Source organism: Bubalus kerabau, chromosome 1 (assembly GCF_029407905.1).
Source record: "Bubalus kerabau isolate K-KA32 ecotype Philippines breed swamp buffalo chromosome 1, PCC_UOA_SB_1v2, whole genome shotgun sequence".
NCBI lineage: Eukaryota > Metazoa > Chordata > Mammalia > Artiodactyla > Bovidae > Bubalus > Bubalus kerabau.
This window is the reverse complement of record NC_073624.1, coordinates 128,740,401-128,767,099: the sequence shown is the minus strand read 5'-3', so window position 1 is coordinate 128,767,099 and position 26,699 is coordinate 128,740,401. Positions and strand designations below refer to the sequence as shown.

The 26,699-nt window shown below is 45.2% G+C and overlaps 1 protein-coding gene across 4 annotated transcripts in view; it reads left to right on the top strand.

Moving 5' to 3' along the window:
• The first annotated feature begins 9,163 nt into the window (after positions 1-9,163).
• Positions 9,164-26,699, top strand: part of SIPA1L2 (signal induced proliferation associated 1 like 2) — a 249,552-nt gene continuing 232,016 nt past the window's right edge. For all 4 annotated transcript variants that reach the window (XM_055588324.1, XM_055588305.1, XM_055588315.1 and 1 more), the window contains exon 1: positions 9,164-9,435. The gene's annotated coding sequence lies outside the window, so the exon portion shown is untranslated. The remainder of the gene's footprint in view (positions 9,436-26,699) is intronic.

Genomic DNA, 26,699 nt, shown 5'->3' with positions numbered 1-26,699 from the left:
CAACTGAGTGACTAAGCACGTGTGTGCGCGCGCGCACGCACACACACACACACACACACACACACACTGTGAGGGGAACTTGGACCTTATCCAGTAGGCACCAAGTAGCTTAGGAAGGACTAGGGCCTGGAAATCTACATACTTAAAGTAATGTACATCCGGTAGTTTGAAAGTTGAGGGGTAGGAAGCAAAGATCTCATTTAGGAGAGTTGTCTTGTGGAGAAAAGCACCTGGGGGAGGGGGTTACCCAGGGGGAAGGGTGACCAAGGAGCCTGGTGTGAGAGATCTTGGGGGAAACCAGAGGACTTCCATGTTGCAGGGAAGGGCAGAGATAGAGAGTGGTCCAAGGAGACCCTCCTGCGTCTGCTGTTTCACGGACTGACAGCACTTTTGTCACAGGTAAAGCAGCCAGCCTTGGCGGAGACTGACGGACTTGGCTTTAGGTGTGTTGAGATGTGGGCAATGTTGCAAAATACTGATGGAGGTTATCTGTAGGTGAATGAAAATGGTGCTGCTACTGGCCCTCTGCTCCATCACATCTCTGCCATTCTAGAAAGAAGTAAAATTTCACACTAGTTAAGTTCATTCTCCACTCCCGATTTTACAATTTCTGGAAACATTGGATTTAGAAATACTATGGTGTTTTGATTTGGTTTTATTGTCTTTTTGGCCTTACTTTTTGACCTTAAAATATGGTCTTACTCTCTCCACATCAAAGATTGAAGGTTCAGATTTTGTGGCAAGAATTTACACGGTTTATTCTTGGCCACTCTTCTCATATTTCTCGCCGTTGTCTCCTCACCCATTGTGCCCTTTATGTTCCTGTCTCTCTTCCCTTATTCTTTCTCTGTCTGCTTAGGTCTCTCCCAAGGATGTTCAAGTGCAGCTATTCTTGGCCTAAATGCCACAGAGAACTGAAGGTCAGAATGGAGAAGCACACCTTTTTAATTTCCTGGGAAGCAGAAAGCAGAAACTCTCTGGTCTTGATCAGAAACATTTTGAATTTATCTCTATTTCTCTGTTAGAACTCCTAACAGTTTCTGAGAAACAACTGTCACCTTATATGATATAAATGTCATTTTATAAACATCTGTCTCTAAAGTTCTGATAGTTTTTCTTTATGGGAGAACAAGTACAATCTCAAAAGAGAGTCTTATTTACCACTATAACCTCAGTGCTTTATACAGTTCTGGAGCCCAGTTCCCAGTTGTTCAATAAATAAAGGGACAATGAAGACAGGCAGAAGACCCTTTTATTTTCTCACTAAGCTTTCAGCTTTTTCTAATCTTTTCCCCAGGGGGTAAGTTGTTTCACCAACATGACAGAAAGACTTGGACAGCAGTCACCAGGTACCTTGAAATGTCTTGCACATTGAGGCTGCTTAGAGTTTAACAATTAAAAATGTTATAGGAGACTGTTGAAATTAGGAAAGCAAGAGTTTGCCAAACTGTAGGCAGCTTTAAGTGTTTTCTGGGTGGCACTAGTGGTAATGAACCTGCCTGCCAATGCAGGAGATGTAAGAGACGTGGGTTCGATCCCTGGGTTGGGAAGATCCCCTGGAGGAGGGCATGGCAACCCACTGCAGTATTCTTGCCTGGAGAATCCCACTGACAGAGGAGCCTGGTGGGCTATAGTCCACAACTGAAGCGACTTAGCAAGTCTGCAGCTCTAAATTCATAACCAATATGAGAAAGAAATTGTATGTAAAAACTAAATATATTTGCAAATGTGCGTGTGCTTATACACCTTTTCTGTATTCAGTTCTTATGACCTAGCGGCAGTGTGCCTGGCGCTTTTTGGTGTGATTATTGGTAGACGCCATCTAGTGGTGGAGAGTAGCAGCTGTTCTTAGAGCCATTCAACTTCTATGTTAATTATTATTACTTTTTTATTTCCTAAAGGTAGAATCCAAAACACTGCTTAAAGTCTCAAGTTAAGTCTCAAGTAGGAATAAAATTTGGAGGATTAAGGTATAAACTTTTGGGACTTCTCCGACAGTCCAGTGCTTAAGACTCTGCTTGCCAATGTGAGGGGTGTGAGTTCTCTCCCTGGTGGGGCATCTAAGATCCCACAACCCACAAAAAATCAAAAATATAAAACAGAAGCAAAATTGTAACAAATTAAACAAAGCTTAAAAGAACCGTGTAATCCATTCACCTGCTCCTTTATTCATTCATCAGATATTCATCAAGCCCTTCCCCTGTGCTAGCTTTGGTATGAAGGACTCGAAATAAAATCTCAGTGCCGACCTTAAATAGTAAGAGGAAATGGTAAACGTCGGTGGCCCACTGTGTTTTTGGCACTCAATAATACCCCACATCATATGGAATCATCACCATGGCCCTCTGAGGTATGACTATCTCCGTTTTTCAGATGAGGAAAATGGAACTTTGAGATATCACTTGTCTATAGTTCTGTATCTAAGAAGCGTGCAAACTAGATTCAGAGCCTGCGTTTTCTGACACCAAAGTGGGTGAGCTCCTAAAAGTCAACAGTTCAGGCTACAAAAGACAGGACAAAGTGGGAGAGGTGTGTGAGTTACATACAGTTTAGGCCTTTTTTTGTTTCTTTTTTCTTGAAGTGAGATGAAGCAAAAAGGCAGAAGACCATTTTAAGGGTGGTAACGTTTGTGCAAGTCATTTAGCTGTGGGTCTGGACTAGAGAAGGTAAGGGTAGAAAATATGAAGAGATGTGGCCAAGAGTTTGAATCATCAGAAAAGAAATAATCCATCTGTCTTGGACGATTCTTGGAGATACATTGGATTGGGAACATTACAACAGAGACCAACATATAGGAAGGATATTGGTCCCTAATCTTTGATCACTCCAGCCAGTATTGCTTTTCCAGATATCTGTAGCACCTGTCTATACAACATGACATTTTTTAATGCATTGCCTTTCCACTGTTCTTCAAATTGTTTCCTGTGTAAAAATCCCAGCTCAGCTCTCTCTTGAGGACAGTCTCATTTCTATGTAATGATCTTGTGTTGGAGAAGGAAATGGCAACCCACTCCAATATTCTTGCTGGACAATTCCATGGACAGAGGAGCCTGGCAGGCTGCAGTCCACGGGATCACAAAGAGTCGGACACGACTGAGCGACTAATGCTACTACTACTACAGGGTGGAACACAGTAGGCCTCGAAATATACTTGCAGAAATGAGGGTTCTTTTTTTTCCTAATTATTAGATGGTTTCTTCTTAGCTCCTGGGGATAATATGTGGCAAGAGCACACTGTTTAATGACTCTTACCTTATTCTCCTGGCTTCCACTTGAAGAGGAACATGCGCTTTATTTTTATCAGCACTATTGGCATGGTCATGACCAGGATCAGTAACCCAGCTTTTTGAACTGCAGCTTAACTTTTTTTGAAATTGCTGCAGAACTTGGCACTTCTTATTTTGCTTCACAAGGCCATGTCCTACCAAGTTTCTGTTTCCATTTGGAAAGAAAGGAGAAGCATGCCCAGGGCACGTCCACATGGGACGGCTTCTCCTCTAAGAAAACAGGACTTGACCCAGACGAGGCACCCTATAAGAGTTTGTTACCGAAGTGAGTCAGCCTGTGCTAGACTTCAGGGCGCAGCTGTCTTCACAGCGTGCCTCGCATAGCCGCTTCCGGTGGGCTTGTCCTCCTTGCTTCCTCTTGCTGGGAGTGCACCCTTCTCCCCTCCTGGCTCAGCCAGTCTGACGCCACGTGGCCCAAGCTTTGTTACCTGCAGACAGTTGGCTCTCTTACTCTGCCTCTAGGTGCCTCTCATCGGTGGTCCTGGAGCAACCTCTCATGAACTTCACATGCTCCAGTGTACAGCCCTTTGGAGCCTTCCAGTCTAACATAATGGACTGAATGTAGCACGGAATTAATATATATTTGTTGCAAATTACGAATATTCATTTGACTTAAAAGAAATACTTAAAAAAGAGAGTTGACTTTAAAAGAAATACTTTTAAAAACAGAGTTAAAAATACTTTTAAAAAGGTAGGGAAGGGAAAAAGAAATGAGAGTGGGACCCGAAAGCTTTACTTAACTTAGACTTAGGTATTCAGGTTTATTACAGTACATGCATATCATCTGTAAGTAGAATCTTTCTGGAGTGTGTCAAGGAAGTCAAACTCCCGTTCTACTCAATTCGAAGGTAAATAGATCCAAATACCAGCCAAGGTCAGCCAACAAACTCACAATCTTGGAATGGGGTAGACAGCTGGTATGTCTTTGAACTCTGGGCTTCTTTACACCTTTTAGAGGAAGATAGGTAAGATTGATGTTGGAATTATTTCAGAGGGAGTTGATGTGCTAATTCAGAATTGTAAAGAGCATTACTCCCTTGAGTTTGTTGCTTTAGGTACTCTTAGGATATTATGAATTCATAGGAGAAAAAAGACTTGAAAGACAGAAGTGAGGCTTAGAGAACAGGGAATCTTGACCTGAGGGAAGGTGGAGGTGAAGAGATGAAATTGAGGATTGTTCACTCTGGCTTTTATGCAAATATATTTTCATACTTCAGAGTTTATATTCTTCTTTAAAACTTCAGGGAAGTTTATAGCTTTAATAGAAAAAAGAGTTTTTTTCAGTAAGATATTCTAAGGCCAAAATGATGAGCTGATGTATTAATGCATGCATGCATGCATGCAGGCTAAGTCGCTTCAGTCCTGTCTGACTCTTTGCGACCCTATGGACCATAGCCTGCCAGGCTCCTCTGTCCATGGCATGAATACGAGAGAGGGTTACCATGCCCTCCTCCAGGGGATCTTCCCAACCCAGGGATCAAACCCGCTCTCCTTGCAGCTCCTGTATTGCAGGCAGGTTCCTTACCGCTGAGCAAGTGGGGAAGCCCCGATATATTGAAAGATGCTATAGTTCCACAGGCTTTAGCCTAAGTTTCCTTTCCCTGAAAAAGCAAGAAACAGATGGGCTGCAGGAAAGAAGACCAGGGAGGGGAGACACACACATTACATCCAGTAGGATTTCCAGAATATGTTCTTTGGTGAAGAAGATCCCAAATCATCCCTAGGCTTGGTCTCTTGAAGATCTCAAGATCTGCCAGAAGGCGAACACCTTGTAGGTCTGGCCCTGGGTGGGATCACCACCATCCAGAATTGGCCAGGCCTGGCCAAGGGACTTTGTCATATTTGCTACGGCCTAGAATGTTCTGGAAGGCTGCATGTGACCTTGGTTCTGGGAATGCAAGAAACTCTGAAGGACTTTCATAAATGCTCACAACAGTTTACTGTCAACCATAAGCATTTTTAAAAATGCTGCCAAATTTGATAGTGGCCCAAGGGCTTGTGAAAGTGAAGTGAAAGTCGCTTAGTTGTGTCTGACTCTCTGCAACCCCATGGACTGTATAGTCCATGGAATTCTCCAGGCCAGAATACTGGAGTGGGTAGCCTTTCCTTTCTCCAGGGGATTGTCCCAACCCAGGGATCGAATCCAGGTCTCCTGTATTGCTGGCAGATTCTTTACCAGCTGGGCCACAAGGGAAGCCCAAGAATACTGGAGTGGGTAGCCTATCCCTTCTCCAGCAGATCTTTCTGACCTAGGAATTGAACCAGGGTCTCCTGCATTGCAGGCAGATTGTTTACCAACTGAGCTATGAGGGAAGCCCACTTAGGCTTTTTCAATTTGAGTTTGCAAGACTAATGACCAAATCACTTTGCTGTACACCTGAAACTAACACAACATTGTTAATCAACTATACTCCAATATATAAAAAAACGTTAAAAACCAAACTAGCCTATGGCTAAGGTTTATATATATATATATGAAATTAACCACTGATGTCCTCTCATAAGATTTTGGACACTCCTGGATTTCATATCTTTAATAGTTTAGTTATGCTTGATGCACTAATAAATTTTGTCTGTAGGCACTTTTCTTTAAACTTTCTGTAGACATATTTTAAACTAATGTATGTCAGCAGTCACCTCATCACTGGTTATATTTATAGCTTTTTCATAAGCATTGTTTATTTTCTATCAAAATATGTTTTGGTTGTTAGTCAAAACTAAAATAAAGGCTTCCTTATTAGATCATTATGGACATTAAGGAGTAAGTCAAGGCTTCTTCCTCATCTGTCAGACAGTGGACAGTGCAGCCTCAGCACCAAGAGCCACCTTGGTGACAATCCATAGACTCACGCAGTCACTGCCTTAGGAGTCCAAAGGCTGAGGGGGGCGTGGCTCTTTTCCTCACGGCCCTTAGAACAGTGGGAAAAATGACGACGCGTGCAGTTCTGTGAAGAGTGAGAAGCACTATGGTGTGAAGGGGGAGGTCTGTTCTCTCTCGACTCCTGCAGGAAGTGTCCGTCCATGGCTGCTCCTGTGTCCACATCTCGAGTAGAGTATCTGCCATGTGTGGGGATGGGCACAGGTGAGATGGAGAGATGATGAAGAGCAGGGCCTAGTCCTCTGAATGTTTATCCCCAGCACCTGTTGGAACATCACAGGGTCTCCACACATGTTTGTTAATAAACTGCAAACTTGGTATATACTGCTAGTGAGGTGACAGGAGAACACAGAGGTTTGGTCACGTCACAATATTGCTCTCTGGCATGTTTTATTAAACGCATTCCCATATTGTATAGCCCTCTTTTACAGAGATATAAAAGGCTGTACAATGTTTACATGCTTTAGATCACAGAGAAATATAGCATGGGAGGGACCGCCCCTAACTTTTAAGAGGGTTATGTTCTAGGGTGTGTTTGGGATGGGGAAGTACTAAGAACATTATCTCTCCAGGAAGAACCTCCAGAAAAGGAGGAACTGAAAAGAAAACTCTGAATTCAGTCTCAGGAAACACAATCCCAGCGGCTGGGCCACAGTGAAGCCGGCTCAGGAAACCCAACGGTGGGACTGGAAGGTAAAGTATCGTCTACATAGCAGTCAATTCCTGTTAGTGAACCTTTAGGCACAGTCAACTCCAGAATAGCTTCAAAAGTCCTCAGAGATCCTTTAATCTTTTAGCAACCAATTCAAGTGTCGAGCAAATTACAGTTTCAAGACAGTTTCAGGTAAAGCTTCCTGGGTGATCAACATGTCCTAGCAAAGTAGAAAAGGTGGGTATAAAAAGTTCATTTTCTCTCCATCGAGATCAAGATCTAAGAGCATTTCTCCTCTGGGTGGAGGGCGGCCTGGAGGCGGAGTGGGCGGGCCCGGGGGCTGGGCTGGGGCTCCCGGACCGCACGCCTTTCCCAGCCCCCTTCCAGACTCGGAAAGCTGTTCGCAGCATTCCTGCGCGCTGGCATCGCCCGACCTCGTGCATGTTTCTCAGTGCATCCTCCCACTCCAGCTCCTGGGGGCAGAGGGCCTCCGGGGACGTCCGGGGAGCCCTGGGAGTGGGCACACAGTAGAGTTCGCCCCTCCTGCCGTCTTCCTGTGAACCAGCGATGCGGCAATCCTGGGGCAGGTGCCTGCGTAGGACCCGGCAGCTGTGTCGTCGGCCGGCGACGCTCAGGCTCTCCTGGGAGGTGTGTGTGTGGAGGGGGGTGGGGGCGGGGACCCGGCGCCGTGGGGGTGGGGCGGGGTGGGGCGCGATTCCGGAGAGTGTAGGCCCGGCAGGGACACTGCCAGGGGGCGGCGCGGAGCCAGATTCGAGGGTGTGTATGTGTGTGTGTGTGTGTTTCTCCCTGACTCTTTGGTCAGGTCTTTATTCAAAATGAGCTGTCCAAAATGAGTTGACCTTCAGGGGATAAACAGACAAGTTTGTGCAGCAGGATTCTTCTCTTCCGTGGTGGGCTTTCTGCGGGGCTTCCCAGTGGCCGGTTTCTTGGTTTCTGCAGCCTCCCCCACCCCCACGCCTCCGCCGACCTCCCCCCCCACCCCCCCCGCCAAAGACTTCTTCAGTTTCTTTACAAATACAGCCTCCTTTCCTTTCTTCCCTACTAAAGGCTTCTTGCCTGGAACCCCTCCCCATCTGATCTGGCTTCTAGGTCCACTGCTGCCCTATCCTCCCGGAGGTTTGATTCTTAGCCTGCCCAGGTGCATGGCCTTTGCACGTGGGTTTAGTTAGATTCAACATAATTCTCAGGCTTCTCAGTGGATTCTTTTTCAGGACCCTGCGATGACTCTCCTTGCTTGGTGCTCTGGGACTTTTAAGAATTCTCCCAAGGTCTGTGTTGAGCATCTCGTGCATGGGAAGGTTGTAGTTACTCTTGAAAGAGTCAGGTGCCATACAGATCATCTCACTTGCTGAAAGCAAATTCGAAACGGTGCCCACCAGGAGCAAGTTTCAAAATGTTCAGTTTGTCTACATTAAGCAGAGTAATTCCTTTTAAGGGGAAGGGAGAATTAGGGAGCTAGCGATGTTCCTCAAGGCCTTGCTACCATCTTCCCAATGATACGCGATAAGGAGTCCCCTGCCGTGCGCACAGCCAGCGCTCATCTGCTCAAAGGCGGAGACCTGCTGATATTATTCCAGGCCTTAGATTTCTGAAGAAGCCAAACAGCCCCCTTGTTCCTCTCATCGCCTTCAACATCATCTTCAATCAACAAAGGAAGTTCAGGACTTCCTCAATACGGTGACCTTTAGCCGTGACCAGCCCGGTAAGGCCGAGGCAGCCAGGGCAAGGCAGATGGCACACCACTGCGGGGCCAACGTGCCAGGTTTGGTTGGCTCAACGTGCGGGCCCCACGACGCGTCAATTTCCCCAGTTAAGAATCACATTTCTCAAATTGTAGGAATTAAAAAAAGATTATGTCTTGCTCAGTAAGAATTTTCGGCAACTGTCTCTGAGAACCCAGTAAGACGCCAATTACGACATCACTGCAACAGATTTCGGGATTTTTAACTTATCGCTGCCAGAGGAGCGAAAACGAATCCCAAGGAGGACGGAGACAGCGTTCCCGCACCACGGGTGCAGGTAGGCTGCCCCCCGCCTGAGGTCGCGGGCGCCGCGCAGCTCGCAGCCCCCCGCCCCTCAGGAGGAGCGCCGAGCCCCTCTGGGCCGCGCCGCGCCAGTGCACCGCGGGGCCTGGGAACCGCGCACCGGCTGCGCGCGGAGTCCCGCGGGGCGGTGGGACGGACGGCGCCCGCTCCCAATCGCAGGGCGGGGCCGAGGGGGCCGGCGGGCGGTGGCCAATGGGAGGCGGCGGAGCGGACGGGGGGCGGGGCCGCCGGGCGGGCGGGCCGCGGCGTCGGGAGCCGGCGCTGCAGAGTGGGAGCCCGGGAGGAGCCGGCGGAGCCGGAGGAGGACGGAGGAGGAGGAGCAGCAGCGCCGCGCCCCCGCCCCGACCGCTCGCCCGCCCGCTCGCTCAAGCGCAGGCCGATCGCTCCAGCCGCAGCCGGCGGGTCCCGGCCGCCTCCCGCCGGAGCCCGGCGCGGGCAGGGTCCGGGCCGATGGGCAGCCCCGGGCAGCGGCGGGTGGCGAGGAGGCGGCCCCGGTAGGCGCCGCCGCGAGCTCGCGGGCTGCAGCAGGTCGCGGCGGACTGCGTCTCCGAGGTGCGTTCGGGGCGACGAGCGACGGGAGGCGAGGCGGGGTCCGCTCGGGAGTCTCCGGGTCGTGTCCCGGGACCGTCCCGAAGTGAGGGGCTGCCCTTGGGGGCACCTCAGGGGGCCGACCGCGCGGCCGGGGCGCGGGGCGGGGGTCCGACTGGCAGATGCGCCAGTGCTCCAGAGTCCGGGGTGAAAGAGGAGCCGTCGCCGTTCGTTCTCAAAGTTATCGATCGGCTGAAAGGTTATCCCGGTCTCGTTGACGCGAGCACTAAACGAGGACTCTCCGGGCGCGCAGCGACTCCTCCGTGACTAACCCGAGAAAAGAGAGAGAGGTTGCCCGGCACGGCTCCCCGGCGCGCCGGGCGGGGTTACTTGCTGAACTTGCTGCAGGGTTTATTCCCCGGGAAGACGGTGTGCCCGGGGCCCGAGCCCTCGCAGCTCCCGCCCCTCTTTGTAAGGTCCCAAGCGGCCAGCGAGCTCCCTTCCTTGTGGCCCGACGGCTCCCCGGCTCCCCTGGGTCCGCAGCTCGCTCCATCCTCCGTTCCCGGTCCTGCTTGGGGGCCCGCGTATCCTTGAAGCTAGTTTGACCAGGTCCTGGGAGTATCCCCTTGAGCACCTACAGATTAATTTCAACCGCGCCGCAAACCCAAAGAATCAATCTCGGTTCATCATCTGTGAGCGAGAGCCGATGCTTCTCGGGAAGAGAAAACAAGTTGGCATGGCCCCTCTGGGAGATATTTGTCATCATTAACCTGCTTCAGTTAAATTAATTCAGCCCAAGATGACTCCAGCGTGAGTACTGGAAACATCAAGTGCATTGGCCACGGAATTGTGGTCACCAAACAATCTGATTTTGGTCAAAACGCAATTGTAGACTTTTTGAATTTTGTTTAGACTTAGACATGGTTTTTGATAAGGATGGCCTTCTTTTTTAAACAAAGAATTTTGGTGATTCTCATAGGTTTGCTCAGTAAGTTCCAAATAGTCACTTAGATTTTTCTTTTCTTTGCCTCTTTTGTCTGCAGTTTTCATTTCTAAATGTTAACACTAGATGGCTTTCTTATGACAGGCATTTAGTAAACTGCGCTTTTGAGTTGGCTGTCTGCAATCCAGGTTGTAATTCTTCCGGTGTTACAGTCAGTAATGGGAGAAAAAAAAATCCCCAAAACTGTTGCTTTCTTTGAAATATATTATTTCCCTGTAAAACTAATATTTATGTAGATGTCATAAAGTGGTCTGTTACTTCTGGTGTTTCTAAAGATGTATTTCAGGAGACAACTTGGTTACTGTTTTTAGTCACAAATTTAAAGATGTCTGTTTTTACTTGAAAAATTTAAAGTTCTACCATGAGACTTAAAAAAAATTCTATTTATATAACATTTCTACTAAGGATGTTTTTTGCTTACCTTAGTAGCTAGTTGCTTGATTCAAAACAGTATAAAAGAATGTAATTCATGAGAAAGTGCAATCTTTCTTGAGTTTTTGGTACACATAATATTGATTCTTTCTAAAGACTCTGTTGATGCATTTTGGGGAAGAGATGTTGTTGAAGTATACATGTATGAGTCAAACATTGTGTTGGGGCCATTTTTATTTCCCCAACTGATATTGGATTGGGTGTTTCATTTCTAAGCACAACCCTTTTTTTCAAAAGTACCATGACTTGTAGTTGGCCATTTAGGTAGCAGCAGGTTCTTAATTTTGTGTTTTCAGGACTTTTTCTCTAAAGTAAGACCATGGCAGCGTGTCCAAATCTTGCCTAGGTAAGCAGACTCATTGAGAAGCTGGAGAAATACCTCAACATTTCTCATAGCTGTTACTTATTGTGTGTGTGTCTTACCCAGCTTAAAATATGATATGTTAAATTTGTTGGTTCTAAATTAGAGCATATTCACAAATAGCTGGGGAAAAAAAAAATAGACCTCTCTCGCAAACATCTGGGAAGTATGGAATGAAATGAAATCAGAAACAGCTTTTATCAGTACCCACATGCTACCTATAGATGGGGTGAAATGAACTTGGATAAGAAGCAGTGTAAGCATTTGGTGTAGAAAATAAACCAGGAGATAAATTGCAGGTGTGGAAGTGGAGCTTCTGGCTTTATAGTATGGGCTGCACATTTTCCCTAGTTGATTTAAGTGTAAATTTTCCATCAAGTGCTTTTGATGTGTTTAAGTCTTAGCCTTTCTCAAAGAGCTATAATTTTCTGGAATGAAAGAAGGAAATTGTCAGCATCATGATTTGACTTTTATGGTACTTATTGTAGTTAAAGCTGTGTAATACCGTTGGTGAGTTTTGTTTTCTTTTCTTTTGAGACTGGAATGGTATTTAGAAGGCTTCCCTGATACCTGAGCTTGATCAGCACCTGTCCACCTTGAGGCATCTCTTTACCTGAGGTCAAAGGGGTATTTTTTTTTTAATTTTATTTTATTTTTAAACTTTACATAATTGTATTAGTTTTGCCATATATTTATTCTTTTTGGAAATCTATCTATTCTTCAAAGTGAGGAAATAATAGTGAGGTATCTTGAAAGGGCAATGGGCTGGTAACTGAAACTGGTTTTAGAGTGCTGTGTTTGGTCATCAAAACTCATTTAAAGGGGTGCGTTTCCTGCATACTTTCCAGAGAACTGTGTGTTTATATAGATACAGCCCCCTCGTCCCCAGTCGCAATTAATAGATGCAAAGGGTTTTTGTGTGTGTGTTTTTTTTTTGAGATTGAGGAAGGCATTGTGTCTTTGAACTTATGATCTGCTTAAGGTGGTGGTTTAGGATTACAAATCCCTTCAAAGACATGATGAATTCGAAGAAAATTTAGACTATTATTGTCAACTGAAAAGCAAAGTTTTTTTTTTTTCCTGTTTTGAACTTGAATGAAATATGAAATACATGCCTAAAGAATATAGGGAACCATATTCCAGATTTTCTCCTTCTATTAATGAACCTGTTCCCTTACAGGGTGATGTGACAGGAACCTCTGGCTTCCTGCTTCTAGGGCCTGGCACAGACGAGCTTGGATAAAGTTTTTTCATGATCCCTTTCAGCACCAAAATTTTAGGTTTCTTTAATGTTTTAAATAAATGTATATATAGAGTAATGAACATGACTGATTGGGTTAGCTTATGTTTTTTCATGATTGTCTTTTCTTTCTTTGATTTATAATAAGTTGGTATGGTGGTTTAGTGCCTGCCAAGCAGGAGACCTAGGTTCGATCCCCGAGTTGGGATGACCCTCTGGAGAAGGAAATAGCAACCCACTCCAGTATTCTTGCCTGGGAAATACCACGGACAGAGGAGCCTGGTGGGCTACAGTCCATGGGGTCACAAAGACATACCTGACTTAGCATCTACACAGCAAAGCTGGCACGTGAACATTCATGAGAGTTACACCTGACTTAGTTTACACCTGGAAATCGAGGATTCAGAAATTGCTTTTCTGTTACAGTGACATTTAGCTGTGACCCCCTTTTGAAGGGAGGATAACAGCGCGATAGGAATTAAATGCCTCGTAAATTCAGAGATAAATTATTTTGATCCTTTGTGAACTTGATTCATAAACTTTGGTTCCAAAGAGTGGTCCAAGGAAGCCAGATCTTACAGGAGAGGTTCTGTTTCTTGAGAGGTTTCACATTTAGTGTAACCCACTTCCTTTATATACATGTGTATGTGTGCGTGCATGTGTGCTAAGTCGCCTCAGTTGTGTCTGACTTTTTCTGATGCTATGGACTGTAGCCCAGCAGGCTCCTCTGTCTATGGGATTCTCTAGGCAAGAGCACTGGAGTGGGTTGCTATTCTCTTCTCCAGGGGATCTTCCCAACCCAGGGATCGAACCAGCCTCTCTTATGTCTCCTGCATTGGCAGCAGCTGGGAAGGCTGTGTGTGTGTGTGTGTGTGTGTGTGTGTGTGTGTGTGTGTGTTGTCATAGTAGTAGTATTAGTTGCTCAGTTGTGTCCCAGCCCAGGGATCAGGCGAATTCTTTACTGTCTGAGCCACCAGGCAAGCCCCATGTGTGTGTATGTGTATGTATGTATATATATATATATATATGTATATGTGCGTGTGTGTGTAAAGTCGCTCAGTCGTGTCCGACTCTTTGCGACCCGTGGACTGTAGCCTACCAGGCTTCTCCGTCCATGGGATTCTCCAGGCAAGAATACTGGAGTGGGTTACCATTTCCTTCTCCAGGGGATCTTCCAGACCCAGGGATCGAACCCGGGTCTCCCGCACTGGAGGCAAATCTCTCCCCCCGCTCCACCATACAACATTGTATAGCTAATTTGGGTGATAGCAAAGAAGAAGGTATGCGGTAAGTTGAGTTTAGTTGTTGTAGCATCTCTTTACCACAAAAATCTAAGGTTATCCTTTCATATCATTCCTATACTTTTTGTTTCTGTCTACTTCTAAAATTAAAAATCAGAGACAAAAATTAAATTTTATAGGTTGTCAGATTTGCCACTTTTTATGTTGCTATGTACATATATTGAAAATTAACAGCAGCAATTCCTGTCTACTGTCAAGGTATTTCATCAAGATACACTGATATACCAAGAAGAAATGAACAAAAAAAGGGAGGACATGTATGTGTGTTTTCATTACTGACGTAGGAAAAGTTCTTCGTCCAGAGAGGGCATAGGTTAAAATTACTCCTGCAGGTGTATATACCACCATACGCAGACAGTTTTCCTTTTGCATAGATCAGTGAAAACTTCACTATGGACCAGGGTTTGGGAATCACTGACCAACTCAACTAACCCTTCTTTGATGTTGGGGTCCCTTTATATATCCACATGTGGCCTAGTAAGGAATGGAGAGTTCCACCCTTCTGATGTTTTGACCGGAAGGTGGTTTTCTCCCTGTCGAGTTGAAATCTAATTATACCTGTTAATAGGAATTCCATCCCCTTGGTGGCCTCCAGAACTAAACCTTCTGTAGAGGTGTTCTAGTTGCTCACTGAACAGTACCTGTCCAGGTGCGGCCTGGAGCTGAAGTCTTCCTGCTTTTGACCTGTGCAGAGTACAGTAGGGGTGCCCTTCCTTCAACTTGCAGGTTCTGTCAAGGTCACATTCACCTTTTTACTCAAACTCAGAGAGTTTCCTGTTCACGCGAAGCTCTAGTTCTTAGTCACATGTTGTCTTGAAGCCACGTCTTCCTGTCCTATGCTAATGCTGCTGCTGCTGCTGCTAAGTTGCTTCAGTCGTGTCCGACTCTGTGCGACCCCGTAGACATCAGCCAACCAGGCTCCCCCGTCCCCGGGATTCTCCAGGCAAGAACACTGGAGTGGGTTGCCATTTCCTTCTCCCATGCATCAAAGTGAAAAGTGAAAGTGAAGTCGCTCAGTCGTGTCTGACTCTTAGCGACCCCGTGGACTGCAGCCCACCAGGCTCCTCCGTCCATGGGATTCTCCAGGTATTCGTTGGACTTTGTCTAATTTTATTTTGGCTGATTCTTCCCATAGTGCTTTTGGGAATTTGATGCTATTATCAAAGCACCTTTGCCAACCTTCCCAAATGAATGCTGTCTGCACATTAGATACCTTACCTAAGTTGCTGGCTACACCGTGAATGGCATCCCTGAAAGTTTCCTTCTAGGATTGGTTGTGAAGTGCAAGTTGCTCAGTCGTGTCTTACTCTTTGTGACCCCGTGGACTCTCCATGGAATTCTCTTGGCCAGAATATTGGAGTGGGCAGATACCCTGAAAGATCATGTCAGGCCTTCTTTGTTGGTCCTGCTGACCAAGTTACTCCAAGAACTGAGTTCATTTCCAGTGTGTCTCTAGTAACTTGAACCATGCTCTGCATGGTGGGGGATTGAGGAATAGCTGTTCAAAGATTGACTGAGGGAGGGACTGAGAAGCTAGGGCTGTACTGTGACCTGTGGCCTCTGGAGGTCTTAAACACTAAAAAGATGGTGGGAAAAAGCAGAATGTTGTGGACTTTCTTAAACACATCTTGCAGTCTGGTATTGTCTCATTTTGAATGGCTTTCAGATATTTGGGGACAGGCACCATCTTTTCCCAATTCCCTGTGTCTTAATTAGTTGATACTCTTTTCTTCCTGTTTCATAAAGAATCATTTAGCCATAAGGGGTGTCTTGAGTGCTACCAATTGGATTACCCTATGCTTTTCACTTTTGTGTAGTTGCTAAATCTTCCAGGAGAAGCTCCCAGTTAGTTGAGCTGTTTAAGAAATCAGAGTAGTCTAAAGTAGGCTATTTAGTAATGTGTTCAAGTACTTTGAAGTGAAAGGAAAAAAAAAAAATCCAGGTAAAGAGCCAGTGTTAAAAATGGTTACTGTGGAAAGTAATTATGCTTGGGTGAACACAAAATTATGTATGCTTAGATGAACCATCATGTAGACATTTAAAAAAATCTCTGACTGTAATGCTTAGGGCACAGTAGCGGGTGTGGTCTGCATGATTGCTTTCACTGTCTTCAGGGGACTTTGATAATTGTTGTACCCTTTGGAAGGACTTCCCTAGTGGCTCAGATGGTAAAGTGTCTGTCTACAATGCGGGAGACCCGACTTCAATCCCTGGGTTGGGAAGATCCCCTGGAGAAGGAAATGGCAATCCACTCCAGTACTCTTGCCTGGAAAATCCCATGGACAGAGGAGACTGGTAGGCTACGGTCCACAGGGTTGCAAAGAGTCAGACACGACTGAGCGACTTCATTTTCTTTGGAACAGTGGATATTCAAATGGTTCAGAAATAGGGTAGGGGTACAGTCCTCTTTATATTGAAGTTTCTAATAAGTACTTTTAGGAGTTATGCTTGGGTTCTTCATACAGAGCACATGCTGTTGTTCAGAGTATTTAATGATTTAATCTAAAGAACAATGATTTCTTTGTAGTAGGGTCTCTAAACTTTTTCCAGTGTGCATCCCAACTATACAGAATTTCCTGTGCTTAATATACCTATGTGCACATACACGTTTGTCTATATGTGCTTGTGTGTGTGTATGTTTAGTATAGTGCGTGTAAAGAAGTGAAAGTGTTACTTGCTCAGTCGTGTCTGACTCTTTGCGACCTCATGGACTTTAGCTCACCAGGCTCCTCTGTCCGTGGAATTCTCCAGGCAAGAATACTGGAGTGAACTGCCATGCCCTCCTCCAGGGGATCTTCCTGACCAAGGGATCAAATCCATGTCTCCTGCCAATATCTATCTATCTATCTATCTATCTCTCAAACGGTAAAGAATCTGCCTGCAATGCAGGAGACCAGGGTTCGATCCCTGGGTTGGGAAGTTCCTCTGGAGAAGGGAATGGCAATCCACTCCAGTATTCTTGCCTGGAGGATTCCATGGACAGAGAAACCTGGTGGGCTATAGTCTGTGGGCTCACGAAGAGTTGGACACGACTGAGCGACTGACACACACACACACACACACACACACACACACACACACACTGTGTGTGTGTGTGTATATATATATATAACTTTACATGTTAAATATAGACATTGTAAGTGCGTGCTCTGTTGCTCAGTCATGTCGACTCTTGCAACCCCATGGGCTAAAGCCCACCAGGCTCCTCTGTCCTTGGGATTTTCCCAGCAAGAATATTGAAGTGGGTTGCCATTTCCTCCTCCAGGGGATGGACATTATAAAACATAATAATATACATTTTAAGAAGTCTGATAATAAACCTAAATGAATATTGGAGTGTTGTGATTCTTAAGAGTTTGCTTGTTACCCTTTGACATGTGTGGCCCGGGTCCTGAGACCACTGCTCTCTCACCCTCTCTGGTTATAGTTCAAGGCTGTTTGGAAACAATTTCTCTGGGGCCTGCAGGGTCTTGTTAATGGAAGCATAAGACAGACTCTACCCTTCATAGGTCTTCTGTTTACTGTAATTGTTGTTTATCCTGAGGACAGTTTTTACTTTGGCCAGTTTTCTTCCAGAATTGGTTGTGGGTTGCTTAGTGAAGTCGCTGAGTCATGTCCGACTCTTTGTGACTCCATGGACTATAGCCTACCAGACTCCTCTGTCCATGGAATTTTCCAGGCAAGGATACTGGAGTGGCTTGCCATTTCTTTTTCCAAGGGATCTTCCCAACCCAGGGATTGAACCTGGGTCTCCCGCATTGCAGGCAGATTCTTCACTCTTTGAGCCACCAGGGAAGTGCAATGGGTTGCTTAGCTTGAGGTTTCAACTTGGGGGTAGGGTGGGAGAGTGATGATGTGGTGGAGGATACCATTCTCCTTGCAGAGTTTCTGGTTGAACTCAGCTGTCTGGGGAGCATCATATTACTGAAGCATAGTGGACACAGACCCGGAATGAGGATAGAAGGACGTTACTAATCATGTGGTCATCTAGAAACTTCTAACTCAGAGAAAACCATAGTTCAGAAAGATACATCCACTCCAATATCTATTGCAGCACTGTTTACAATAGCCAAGATAAAAAAACAACCTAGATGTGTATCAACAGAGGAATGGATAAAGAGGAGGTATAACATAAATGAAAGTGGAATATTACTCAGCCATGTAAAGGAACAAAATTGGGTCATTTATAGAGACGTGGATGGACCTGGAGACTGTCATACAGAGTGAAGTAAGTTGGAAAGAGAAAAACAAATGTTGTATATTAACATGTGTGTAATCTGGAAAAATGGTGTAGATCATCTTATTTGGAAAGCAGAAATAGACAGAGGTTTAGAGAACAGATGTATGGGCACCAAGGGGAAAGGGAGGGGTGGGGGGAATTGGGAGTGACACATGTATAGTATTGATGTATAAAACAGGTAGCTAATGAGAATACATAGTATGGTGCCAGGAACCAAAGCAGTGTGGTGACCTGAATGGGAAGGAATTCCTACAGGGAGGGTATATATGTGTATGTATAGCCGATTCACTTTGCTGTACAGTAGAAACCAATACAGCGTTGTAAAGCAACTATGCAAAGTGAAAAAAGTGAAAAGCAATCGTACTGCAATAAAAATTAATGGAAAAAAAAAGCAAGAACAATTTTGAAAGTGTAGGTTAATATTGGCTAGGACTGGGGTGCACAGTCACCCCAGGTGCACGACCGGCCAGGGTCCTAGCTTCTGGAGAGCACGTGGGCTGGAGCGGAGGAGGGGAGGGCCTGGTAGCCGCCAGCTCCGCCTGCACTGCCCGTCCTGCCTCCCCGTGTGCTGAGCCATCTTACTCTATAGCGTTTACTCTCTGGCCTGACATGATGTTGTACATGGGTTTTCCTGTGTTTATCTTCTCCCTCCCCTCCATAGAATGTAAGTGCCCTACGAGTAGGGACATTTCTGGTCATTACTGCTGTATTCCGTGTACTGCCCCGGTTTCTGGCACATAATAGCCTCTTAGCAAACAAATGTTTGATAAAGGCAGGACTGAAAGCCCCGGGTTTAAACACGAAAGCACTGTGTGTCTTGGCTTTTGTTGAACTAAGGAAGTGTTGCCTTGAGGTTCTCATTATTTCTATTGTAAATGATCTACCCAAACAGCCTTTTATGCCTTATTTTATATCTTTTCTGGGTCACTTGAAATGACCTGTAATTGAACTCTGATATCAAAGTGCTGAAAATGGACAAGTAGTTTCTGAAGAGGGTGACAGCGGAACTGCACCTGTTATACCATTATTGCCCCATTCCAAGGGGTGTGGTTCAGGGAGGGTGGGCACCCCGGGGTGAGAGGGTGTACTTTACACCTTTCCCAGGTTTCAAAGTCTGATACCAACTCATAACTGCATGGCCTTGGCCTTACTGGGATCAGATGAAGCTGCAATTCACTTACAAGTCTGGTTTGGACTCCTTAATAAAGATAACTGGAAAGAGAGGATTTCTGAATTGTTCCGTGTTATCTTTTCTCTCTCAATTGATGATAATTTCTACAGGAAATAATGATTTTGTAAAATCGATCAGTAGTGTATGTACACCTTCTGCTAACGTAGTCCTTTTACTTTGAGAATTGCAGAGTGTGTTGGAATATTACTTATGCCTTACGTGCAGTAGGTGCTTCCTAAGCATAGGTAGAAGCCTTCTATCTTAATATCCTGACCTGGTACTAATTCCTATAGTGCATGAATTCAGGAGGATATCATTGTAACTCCTGCTTGTTTAAATGTGTGTATTAAGGTTTGCTATAAGAGCTGAGGGCGAGGCTGAGAGATTAAATAATAGTAAAATCACCTAATCTGTCAGCAACTTTGTCATTTGAAGATCATTGGAAGTCATTTGCTTGGGATAATGGATCTGTTTAAAAGGTTTACTTTTTTTATTAAAAAAATTTTTATTGGAGTTAAGTTGATTTACAGTGTTGTGTTAGTTTCAGGTATATAGCCACGTGAATCAGTTTTATATATACATATATCTTTTTTGGAAAAAGTTTTAAGTGAGAGGAATGAGGGAGGGAAGTTAATGTTTTTGACTTAGGAACAGGATAAAGAACTGGGGAGAGAGATTCCTGAAGGTAGATTTCAAAACAGCCATAGTGCTTGAACTTTTATTTGTGGTCTCCTCCAGACTGGAGAACCTTACAAGGCTGATGCGATTTACAACCCCCTGCCCGCTGCCCCACCAACGATGTGAAAACTGAGATTTCAGACAAGAACACACGTGATTTTCTGAATCTTAGCTCTGAAGAGTTTAAACTTGCCTTTCTGCTCCCATGTGAGACCCTAGGTACCTTGTGGGGTCCTATTGATCTTAATAAATCATAAAAAGAATGGGGGACATGGGTAAAGAAAGTGTATTCAGAGGAGAAAGCCAGAATTATGTCACTGCTGCCCCTGCAAGAGGGAAGTGGTAGCCAGGAACAGGCTGCAAAGCCATTGTTCTAGCCTAAAACCCTTCTATCAGCCAGTGGATCCTCTGTTATTCATGAGAAATTTTGTAGTTTAACAGTTCTGCTGATCGAACCAGGCTCTCTCCTCTCTGCTGGGAAGCGAGAGGGCTATCCTGTGATCCTGCGGAGAACATTTCTTTCTCTCCTGAGTCTTTGCCAGGATGAAAAGAAGGATCAGAGGAAACCGATTTTCATTTTGCATTTATACTTCGCTCGATTTGCATCATCTTTGTTTAAGTCAGTTGAATGTGAAGCCCTAAATAAATTTCAGGCATTTAAATATTTAAAAGGATTCCTCCACCATACTAAAGTACTCATTCAAAGAATGAGTACTTGCAACAAAGAAAATAACCCCCTTACAGACGTAGCCCATACAGGCTCTGCTCACCTTGTCACTGAATTATAAAACATTAATAGCGGAGTGAGAATGGAAACAGCCGCAGAAATGCTTGGCTGGCTCTGTTCCAAAATATTGTTTCCCTGGTAGAGAAAGCAGGACGATTTGTTTAAAACTGGCAGTCAGCCAGTCAGAAGAGCTCTGACGCCATCCGTGTGGTAACTACTCTGCTCCGACTGCTAATTTTAGGCTAGTTAAATCTGGGTGATGTCTGATGGCTGTTGTCGCTGTGTGTCTGGCTATGTGGAGCTTTCTAAATCTATCCTCTAGGCCTGGCATCACAGCATCACAGCTCACACTTCTTTCCCAGACGCGCTGTAGCACAGAGGGGATGTTGAGTTGGCCCAGGATATGTGGACAGAGTGAGGAGCAGGCCTTGGGAGGGTGTCAGGAGGCACTGCCTTTCATCTTACGATTTCCTTTGCTACTTGGTCCACAAACGCTTATCGTGCTTGGCTCCTGCTGTGGGAAGCGTGGAGGAGGATGCAGAGAGGCCCAGCCTCCAGGCAGCAGTCTAGGGACAACATTTGCTTGTTTTCTGCCTATTCCTGCAAACTTTGGGGCTTTTCTGGTGGCTCAGATGGTAAAGAATCTGCCTGCAATATGGAAGACCCAGGTTCAGTCCGTGGGTCCGGAAGATTCCCTGGAGAAGGGAATGGCAACCCACTCCATTATTATTGCCTGGAGAATTCCATGGACAGAGGAGCCTGGTGGACTAGAGTCCATGGGGTTGCAGAGTCAGACACGACTGAGTGACTAGCAGTTTCACTTTCACTGCAAGCTTTCACCAGTTTAACACTGGCCTTTCTGGGGAATTCGCTGATGGTCCAGTGGTTACGATGTGGCACTTTCACTGCCATGGGCCTTGAGTTCAATCACTGGTCAGGGAACTAAGATCCTACAAGCTATGTGGCGTGGCCAAAAAAAAAAAAAAAAAGGCAACAAACCCGCCTAAAAGCCCCCAACTGAACTTTCTGGAAAAGGTAAAACTAAGGCGAAAGATGAGAATTTTTAAAAAAGCATTTGGGACCTCCCTTGGAAGAGCAAAGTAGCATTTCTTTGCTACTGCAGAAGACGGAGATGGGATGAGGGCTTGGTGGAGTGGTTCAGTGTTGCTGGTTGCGCCTGATTCTTCGGAAGCCGTGGAGCCTGGCAGGCTCCTCTGTCCATGGATTTCTCCATTACCATGACTGGAGTAGGTTGCCATTCTCTTCTCCAGGGGGATCTTCCTGACCCAGGGATTGAACCACATTGTAGCTCAGATTCTTTACCATCTGAGCCACCAGGGCAGGCTGGAGTGGTTTGGTCTCTGTGTCTGGCTTACTTTGCTTCCAGGGCAGTGAGTAGGAGCCAGTTTTCAAATGGGGATGGCCACACAATCTTAGGTTCTCTTTAATCTCTGGCATCTGAGATTTCCAGGTTACCAGGGGGTGTCCTGGGGGTGAGGCCCTGAGGGCAGGGACCTGATAACTCTATCCCAGGCTTCTGGCCCAGGGAAGTGCATGGCACAGTCAGCAAATGACCAGACTCAGCATTTCAGGCTGCAGGGGAACCTTGAGGTTATCTTGGAATCAGTCTTCCTCTTGGTACCAATTTATAAATAAGAGAATGTGAAGAGAGTGGTTTGCCACCTAGGCCCACTGTTTTTGGTAGAACGGACTGCCCTGTTAGGTGACCTGGTCTGGCTGATGGCCATTCATCACATATATTAGAAGATTCCTATGTAAGAGGGACTCTTGGGTTGATGGGCACTGCCCCTTCTTTCAGAGTGAAGACTCTGGGTGATGAAGTGCATGGTGGGTGGGCATATAGTCAGGAGAACATTCAAGGAAAAGGTAGGATCCGGATTAGGCTTTGGAAAATGGTCAGGTTTGAATTTTTGTTGAAGGGCTCTTATATGCAAAGCCACTCATAGCTCTGTATGGAACAGCAGATACAAATTAAACCCTGTCTCTGTTAGCGGTTTCTCAGATCATAATACTGTCTCCATCAACTTACTCTGCCTAGGACCAAACTTAGATCCCAGCCTGGTTTGGGTTTTGCAACCTCTCAGAGAAGGCAATGGCAACCCACTCCCATACTCTTGCCTGGAAAATCCCATGGGCAAAGGAGCCTGGTAGGCTGCAGTCCATGGGGTTGCTCAGAGTCGGACACGACTGAGCTACTTCACTTTCACTTTTCACTTTCGTGCATTGGAGAAGGAAATGGCAACCCACTCCAGTGTTCTTGCCTAGAGAATCCCAGGGACGGAGGAGCCTGGTGGGCTGCCGTCTATGGGGTCGCACAGAGTCGGACACGACTGAAGCGACTTAGCAGCAGCAGCAGCAGCAGCAACTGGATTTTATTAACAAAAACAGCTTTAAGAAAAGTGATGGACAGTATTTTCAGAGTGATTGATTAACTTATCTGTCATGTGAGATAGTCAATCTGATTCCCTTCCCCCATTGTAATTTGCTAAAGATTATAGAATGTATCTGTAAACCTAAAGCAGAAAATACTCTGGACTCATCAGAGATGAAAAGCCAACATTTTAAAACAAATTGAAATATAATTGACATATAACATGATTCTAGCTTCAGATATAGAACATGATTCAATACTATTATGTATTGTCAAATGATTATCACAGTAAGTCTAGTTAACATAATCTGTTGCCACATAGAGAGATACTGATTTTTTGGTCTTGGAATTATAACGTTTTTTTTTTTTTTTTTTTAGTTATTTATTTGGCCATGCTGGGTCTTTGTTGTGGCACTTAGGATCTTCAGTTGCGGCGTGTGGGATCTGTTTCCTGACCAGGGATTGAACCCAGGCCCCGTGCATTGGGTGTGCAGAGTGTTAACCACTGGACCTCCAAGGAAGTCCCAGAATTTTAAGATCTACTCCCTTGGCAATTTTCAAATATACCTTACACTGTTACCAACTACAGGTGCCATGCCGTACATTAATCACATCCCCTGGACGTATTCATCTAATTAACTGAAAATGTGTACCTTTTAGCCACATTATTTTGGTATGAGATCACTGACTTTGTTTCAGTTGTTTGTTCGGAGAATACCACACAAGTATTATATTTGAAATTCAAGGTCCCATTGTTTTAAGACTTCATATTTAGAAACTTATAACTTTTGGTAATTCATATACCAAAGTGATTTACTTTAAAATAGTTTTGAGCAATCAGTGTTCAACTGAGGCAGCCTTAGGAAGCATGGCTGTGGACAGTGAGAGCTTCAGTCGCTCAAACACCTCGTCTACCACTCCGGCATCCCTGGGACCAGCGTTCAGTTGCTATCCACGAGCTCTTTTTACGTCCTGTGAAGTAGTAGTAAGTGCTGAGTAAGATTCGCGTACTCCTTTACGCTCTAAAACAAGAGATATCAGCATAATTAGCATATACTTTCCCTCAGCCTATTTTCATGCCAAATTTCACATAGGTGAGAGTTGGACTATGAAGAAGGCTGAGCACCGAAGAATTGATGCTTTTGAACTGTGGCATTGGAGAAGACTCTTGAGAGTCCCTTGGATTGCAAGGAGATCCAACCAGTCCATTCTGAAGGAGATCAGCCCTGGGATTTCTTTGGAGGCAATGATGCTAAAGCTGAAACTCCAGTACTTTGGCCACCTCATGTGAAGAGTTGACTCATTGGAAAAGACTCTGATGCTGGGAGGGATTGGGGGCAGGAGGAGAAGGGGACGACAGAGGATGAGATAGCTGGATGGCATCATGGACTCGATGGACATGAGTCTGAGTGAACTCCGGGTGTTGATGATGGACAGGGAGGCCTGGCGTGCTGTGATTCATGGGGTTGCAAAGAGTCGGACACGACTGAGTGACTGAACTGAACTGAACTGAACTGAAGATGAAAGAAAGAATTATATAGTATCCTGGACACGTATACTCACCACTTAGATTCTACAGAATGTTAGCATTTTATTGTATTTGCTTTGTATATTCCTATCCATCTCTGTCTACCCATCAATGCTTTTTTTTGTGTGTGTGTGTGTAAATATTTGAAAATAAGTGGCACATGTCAGTATACTTCACTGCTAAGTACTTCAGCACACATATCATAATTGAGTCTAAAACTTTAAAATTTTTTTGAGGCAAAGTTTATACAGTGAAATGCACTGTATAAGTGCATTTTAAGTGTATCATTCTAGGAGTTTAGGCAAATGCATGTAGCTAGTAGGGCTTCCCTGGTGGCTCAGATGGTAAAGAATCCATCTGCGATGCAGGAGACCCAGTAGTGGTAAAGAACATGCCTCCCAGTGCAGGAGACATAAGGGATGTGAGTTTGATCCCTGGGTCGATCCCAGGAAGATCCCCTGGAGGAGGGCCAGTATTCTTGCCTGGAGAATGCCATGGACAGAGGAGCCTGGAGGACTATGGTCCACAGGGTCAAAAAGAGTTAGACACGATTGAAACAGCTTAGCATGCACGTACACAGGTACCTATGTAACTCATACTTTTTTTAAGATATACCTACCACCCCAGAAAGTTATCTCAGGTCCCTTCCCAGTGTTCCCTCCCTACACCCAGCCTAGGCAACCACTGTCCCTTTTTTCTGTTTGTTTTGAGTAAGTTTCGCCAGTTCTTGAACTTCATGTAAAGGGAATCCGGCCGTATGTACTCTTTTGTGTAAGGCTTCTGTCTCTCAGCAAAATAATTTCTGCTTTCCCACCCACTTTTAAGTATATTATACCAGGCTGGCTTACCTCGGCCTTGGTCACATGGTCACATGCTCTTTTCAAGGATCCTATTGTCAAGTGGTATCAGGAACAAGTTTCTCTTAGGTATTTGTATATTTTTCTTAAGTCTCATCTTTCCCAACAGGGGTGTGGTTTTCATGTCTGAGATGGCCGTTTTCTGAGTGGGGCTCTTGAGGACCCGGTGCTGCTGCTGTCCGTTTGCCGGTATGTGCTGCAGGGCTGCAGGCCAGCTCCAGGCATTCAGTCGGGCTCTCTGGCTTCTGAAGAGATGGACCCAGACCCTCCATACGCATCATCCCATTTATTGTGTTTGCTACTTGGAAACCTTTAGGTAAAAGAGAGCACGTCTCATTATTTTTGCAAACCTATTCTTAGATTTGTGATAAACTTCTTAAAGAAGTTTGACATAGAAAATAAGTTTTTGTAAGGCATCTTTGAGGAACAGAGTTGATCTTCTGTATTCATAGGGATTGTTTTCAGGACAATGCCCCCCACTCAGAAACCAAAACCCAGGGATGCTCAAGTGTTGTATATGAAATGGTGTAGTATTTGCATATAATTTACACACATCCTTCCATATACTTTAAATCATCTCTAATTTACTTATACTACCTCACACAGTGTAAATGCTATGTAAATATTTGCAGGTGTGTGGCAAATTCATGTTTTGATTCTTTGGAAATTTAAAAATATTTTCAATCTGCGATTGGTTGAATCTGCACTTGTGGAGCCTGGGGAATACAGAGGGCCAACTGTAATTTCTAGTTCAAATGCAAGAATTCTGAAGACTAAAATTTCCTGACTTTTATGACACTGTATAGAGGAAACTAACCAAGTAAGGCTGAACTATTAGGAGATTTTAAAATCATCTGTGCTGAGGAGATATTTGCTGGCAAAATAAAATCCTAGTTGATTTAAGAATAAAATGCCAGGATTAACTGCCCCCTTTGCTCTGCCCACTGTTATTGGAGTTTCAAGTTGCTAAACCTCTCCAGCTATGATCAAAACCAAGAAAAAATTTCTCCTCAGTAGTACTGGTCTAATATTTATACATAGTGTACACACATCCCCCACAGGGTGCTGTCAGTGCGTGAAGACTTTTCTTTAAGGCTGTGTTGGGTAGAGTAGTTCTTCCTGCTCTAAAAGAGACTCCAGAATGCAGTGTCAAACAAGAGAGAGGCTGACTCCTTTCTTGAGTGACAGCTCGAGGTCTGGGCAGGTGGGCTGCTGACACTCAGGGACCCGGGTTCCTTCCATCTTGTTTCTCTGCTTCCGGTCTTTGTCCTCACTGGTTGGTGGGAACCCACTGGGCACGTCTGCACTCAGGCTGGCTGAAGGGGAGGGGGCACTCAGGAGGTGGTCATCCGAAGACC